Consider the following 6,005-nt stretch of genomic DNA (forward strand, 5'->3'; position numbering starts at 1 on the left):
AATTATGGTAAAGCTTCCAAGAAGGGAAAAGTATTACTCAGGTGGCTTCTTCTAATATTCTATAATCTTGTAGTGCAAATATTTTCACATGTTCTTCAATAATTGCAAGTAACCTTGTGGATCAAAAGGAGGAATGAGGATGATAATGATAGAAGCTTGACATTAGTGAGGGGGTGGCACGGTGGAAGGCGTGATGCATGCTGTCTGCAGAGGAGAATGAATATGGCATTGATGGTATGATGGGGGAGGTCCTGAATGAATGAATATGAGAGAGAGAGAGAGAGAGAGAGAGAGGGGGGGGGGGAGAGTCTGACGTGAGGCATGCAGAGCGCCACCTCCCTTGATACCCAAAGTCTCTGCATGGTAATGAAAACAGCGGCAATATCGACCATGAATGGCAAAGCTGGCTTGCCGTATTAAATCAATTGAATGTCATGCTGCGATATTATTGTTGTATCATGAATTGGGCTTTTGTCTCTTATTACGTACCCACAATAATAACCAACCATAATTGCGTGCTGCTGCTACTCCCGTCGTCGTGACTCATCATTTGTTGTAAATTACTTCCCGATAGATTTATTCCCTTAAAGAAACTTTAATCCTTATTCTTTATATGGAGTCCATATTAACTTCGAAGGGTCCACCTCAAACATGGACAAAGTTCTAGATCGGTATATTTCATTCCTAGGAGGATGCTTCAAGTTACATTTTTTTTTAATGTGCCTTGTGAGCTACTCCTTGCGCTTCATAAAATTGAGGTAGAACTCACAAACATATAGCTTATCACAATCATTATACTCTGATGGAAATGGTGAGAAGTACCATGTGTCAATCTCATACTTCCCAAGCTCTATCTTGCCAATGTTTTTCCCCTTTGTGAACTCTTCATGTTCGCGTAGACTTGCAGCATCTAAATCTTCATGTCCCTCCTCTACATGTGTCTCATCAATTTTGCGTTTTTGATAGCGAGTCATCTTTACGCTCCTAGCCTTATCATCAACTTTTTCATCTCCCTCATGTTTGGTAGAATCAAGTTCCAACTGATCCTGCTTCACCCATTCATCAAGTCTCCTAATCGTCCACTTGTAGGGCATTCTTGTATTTCTTCTTATCTTAGATCCGAGATTTCTCGTACCGCTTTGACAACTTCAACAAACTACCTTGGCATCGGTTTTTTTCAATATTTTTGAGACACACACACACACAAGCATTCATTCACACACACAGAGAGATAAATGCACATAGATAATATTATTTACAATGGAACGAGGTCCCAACACACACATGGATTTGAGACGATAAATCGAAACACACTTACGGGAAAGCTAGGGTTCATATACACACAAACATGCAAGACACATACAGAACAAAATGAAAACACAATGACTAGGTATACACAAAACACGAATGTCACACACACAAAATTTTTGGTGGATTCCACACCTCAAATATGTAGCAGCACAACATCCACCCCGTCTGATCATGTGCATCCTCTGGATGGGCCAACTACCCATGATCATTGTCATCAAGATCCACGAACAGATCAATCTCTACTTTGTCTATTTCTGGTATATCAGCAAGGTTATCTGTCATATCATCTATCTCTTCTACTAGAGTTGCTTCTCGTTGCTCTTCTCTTGCAAATTCTTCCAATGCATAATCCTCCTTATCTCTTTTCTTGAAAATCTTAATTCTTTTTTTCTGCAATGGGCACTCTAAGCACTGTCCCATCCAATTCTATCAGCTCATATGTTGCATTGCCAAAGACATGTCTTGTACTGCCCAAACCATCTTTTCACCATCTTTCAAAGTGCAGTATGGTAATTTTCAAGGCTGCTATCAAAGACTAATACCCAGTCTCCCTCTTATATTGCTCTAGGCCGCAAGCGATGCCTGCTGTCAAACCTGTCCTTATTTCTAAGTCTAGCAACCTTCAACCTGTCAATAGCTAGCTGAATATCCTCTGGTCTTCTCTCCAACTGCCGGATTCGAAGAGCTAAGAGCTCCTCTCTTGTCAAATCCTCTTGCCAAGGTAAAACTGACCAAGTCAAAGCACAAGTCTCAGTCGGCATAACCGATTTATGGCCATACATCAACTCTACGGGCATATATCCTGTGGTAACACTGTGAGTTGTACGATCAGCCCACAAAGCAAATGGTAGAAGTCTCGGACATTCTCCAATCCGTCCTCTGCATGCTTTGGCTAATGCTTTCACTATCGGCGGATGCCCTCTTTTACTCTTTCCATTTCTCTCTGGATTGTATGCTATGGTTAGAGCCAACTTGATTCTTAGTTGAGAGAAAAACTCCCTAGCTTCATCTGCATCTAATTCACCACGGTCTGCAGTGATCTTACCCACACAGCCATACCTGCAAAAAATTTCTTCCAATAAGAACTTACCCACTGCACTAGTGGTCTTCGTTCTCAAAGGTCTGCCCATCTTAGAATAGGCTATGTCCGGAGTAGAGCAACTCGTAATCATACCTATCAATGGCAAGCAATCTGTCTCTACCACAACTGGGGCTCCAATAAAATACTCCTTGTCGCATTTGAGAGCTGTAACAATCCCCACTAATTCCCTCTTGATTTGTGGATACCTCCTCTGTCTCTCGTTTAGGACTTTCACCCCAAACCGAATAGCGTACCTGTTTCCATTTGCATTATCTTGACCCACATCCCAACCTATGCCAATTGGACTAGAGTCAACTGTCAATACAATAGGCTTTCTGCAATTATAATCCGCTTTCCTGAGAGTAGGAGCAGTCTGCAATAACTTCTTCAATTTCTGCATGGCTCTAGTGTGGCTCTCATCCCAATAAAATTTCTACCCCTTTCAAAGCAGCTGATATAAACAATCTGCTATGTGTGCAAAATGGGGTATCCAAATCATGTAAAACACACAGGCTCCAATGAATCTCTGTACCTTTGAAGTGGTAGAACAATACTTCGTGATCTTTCCTATAGCATCCACCTTTGCAGGTGAAGGTTTCCTACCATAATACCCACACATATGTCCAACAATGACGATCTCATTTACTTCAAAAATAGATTTCTACCCTGATAGTGTCAAGTTCACTTCTTCTAACCTGGCCAAAATCTTTTCACAAGCTACAATATGATCAGCCACAAAGTATCTGCATCCCTGCTCATTTAGACTCTCATTGTTCTCTCCTTTTGTACACCCCTTAATGGGCACATCATCCAAGAAAGGCATAGTAAGCTGAGGTATGTACTCACGAAGGACCTTATGCATGGCATTCATCATATGCGCGACAAGATTAGTGGCACCTTGAGGCAAGGTACACATCCTGACAAGCCCAATAGGAGTTCTCATAGTGGTTAGGTCTCTGCTTTCCAAGGCCAGCTGAAACTGATCATATCTCGGATACAAGTCACCTAAAGAATAGATGGCACATCTAGCAAATGCTTCTGCAAACTTATCTACAACTAGACCTATACCAACATTCTTGATAGTAACTCTGTTTACTAGCTGCATGTCCTGTATAAATTGGAGAGTACCATTCTTCTTTGGAACTGTAAACCACCTATTTGAGTATGGCACAGATGATGGCTCTAAGATTCCCATCTTGTTTTTCTCATTCAGCAAGTCAACTAGCTTTGGCAGGTGTGCCCTAGGCACTGGAATTGGTCGAAGGTTCCAGGGAATATGAGGGATAGTAAAGATCATCATAGGGGCAACAATATCCGGATTCACATAGCCAACCTCATGCGAAAAGAAATCAAACCCCCTTCCATGTCGCTCAAGCATATCTTGAAAGCACTGCTTCTCTGAGGGTAGCAAGAAATCACTATTTCCAATTTTTCATTCAGCAAGAGTCTTTGCTGAAAATTTATGGCCTATATGCTCCGGGTTCCTCAAAATTGGCTACTTAGCAGCCCTCTCTACTTGCTGCTGATCACTGTCAGGTGGAAGCGGTTCAGCTAACTGGTTTCACCTTCTTATCCAGAGTCTTGTATTTCGTGTCAATCCTAGCTTCATTATGATCCTCTGCACTACTCAAATCTTGCTATAAAATAGCAATTCTGCCTTTTGCTGGCTGAATATCCTCAGCCCTCTGCTCCATGGACTGCATAGGAATAGCTCTAAACTCTGGATGCTGAAATATTTCAGTAGTAAACTCTGTTGGCTGAAAGTTTTCAGCCCTCCGTGTCTCTGTAGGATGATCATAATCAGTCGAAAACTCTGTTTGCTGAATTTCTTCAGCACTCAACACTTTTTGCTGAGTCACCTTAGCCTCTGACTCTATCTGTGACACAAAATCTGAAATTTCATGAAACATGTCTAGGGACTGCACTGATACATTACTGGGACAACTCTGCATATCAGCTTTCAGCATATTTTCCATCTTTGTCATTGTATCTGCACAAACCATACTATCATACATCCCATCTATATGCTCATCATCCTCTAAAATACCTACATTTTTCAAAACTTTCTCCTTCCTGCATATGTACTGCCTGGCAGCTCTAGGCAACTCAGAAATCTTCTGATAACTCATCGAACTGTTTGCTGAAATTTCAACAAAATTGGAGGAGAAAACACTGCTGCTGCCAGGAGGTGAGAACTCCAATCTCCTCTGCTCTGTACCACCGTCATCTCGTGGGATAGTGGTACCTAATGAAAATCCGAATCCCTTGCAGTGGGCAAAGGCGCATCTCGAAGAGTATCCCTATTTCTAGCATGATTTACACACACAGTCATAAACTAGGCTGCTCTCATACCATCTTTACTGAAAATCCATGCATAAGCAGACCCGTCATCCATTACTTTTGTCTCCATGCGCATCTCTGTGATGAATGGTTGTCCTAGGATTATGGGGTAAGAGCATGAATCCTACACAAAGAAATGAAAATCCTCCTCTACATCTCCAATAGAAATCTTGACACTGGGACATGCAGCATACAAATCACGTGCAGTGTTGTTGGTGGCTCTCATACGCCACCCATGCTCTGCATCCATAGGCCATCTATTACTTTCATAAACTCCGCGAACTGTGAGATTAATCTACCATGATCCGTCAAAGCAACATAAGGCACATGCTTCTCTCCAATTTTTACCATTGTTTCTGTAGTTGCCCTAGCCCAATGACTCTATGAAAAGTGACTGCATGGTACCAAGATAGGCTCATTAGTTTCAGCATAATGCATAGGCTGAACCCTCTTCTCTATCTGCAAAAAAACAAAAGCATTCTCGACCATAACCTCATCCTCATCCAACTCCTCAATCAAAACTCCCTATGTATCAGTAGTAGGCAATGTATGTCTTTTTCTCTTCAGGACTTCTTGGAACTGATCTTGAAAATCTCTTTTCGAGATGCCCAAAACCTCAAAAATAATAAAAGTCACCTCACTACCAAGTATCTTGTCATTAAAGATTTTCTTCATGTCCGTAGATGTCTCAATATCAGACATTAATCTAAATCCTGGTTGCTTTCTCTGTCTAGGTTCCTGCCTCTTTTCTTTCTTCTGAGCATCCTCCATTTGTCGTTCTGGTCCTGGTCTCGAAGACGGACTTGCAGTAGGTGGAGTAACAAACTCACCCCCTCTAGTCTTTTTAGCTGCATTTGGATTCTCTTCATCTCTCTTACGCTTCTCCTCAACAAGTACATCTGCTCCCTGAGATTTAGCCAAGTAGGCATAAATAGTGTACCTGTCAACAGGCGAATCCCAACCTGTCTCAGATCTGAAGCTAGAACCTGCACTAGACCAAATAGTCTACTGGATTTTTCCCTTTTTTGTTGTCTCTATAGCATAGGTCCATAATGCTGACTGATTCTCTGACCCTTTCTCAATCTAGACTCCATATGCAAAGGCATCTCCTCTAGCTGTCACATAAGAAGTACGCGCAACCATGTCATCCACTAATTTCTTCATTCCGCCTTTCCCAAAATTGGTAGCAAGCGGAGCTCCTGTTTCAATCAACCAGATTTTTCCATCTTGTCCCCAAAATACCAAATTATTCCTCCTTGCATCTTGAAAAGAT

General features: G+C 41.8%; 1 pseudogene; it reads right to left on the minus strand.

Moving 5' to 3' along the window:
- Positions 1 to 731: 731 nt before the first annotated feature.
- Positions 732 to 1,094, minus strand: LOC148011879 (putative MYST-like histone acetyltransferase 1 pseudogene; annotated as a pseudogene).
- Positions 1,095 to 6,005: the final 4,911 nt, after the last annotated feature.

This window comes from Lygodium microphyllum, chromosome 28 (assembly GCF_053477565.2).
Source record: "Lygodium microphyllum isolate KBCC chromosome 28, Lygodium_microphyllum_v1.1.10, whole genome shotgun sequence".
Classification (NCBI taxonomy): Eukaryota; Viridiplantae; Streptophyta; class Polypodiopsida; order Schizaeales; family Lygodiaceae; genus Lygodium; species Lygodium microphyllum.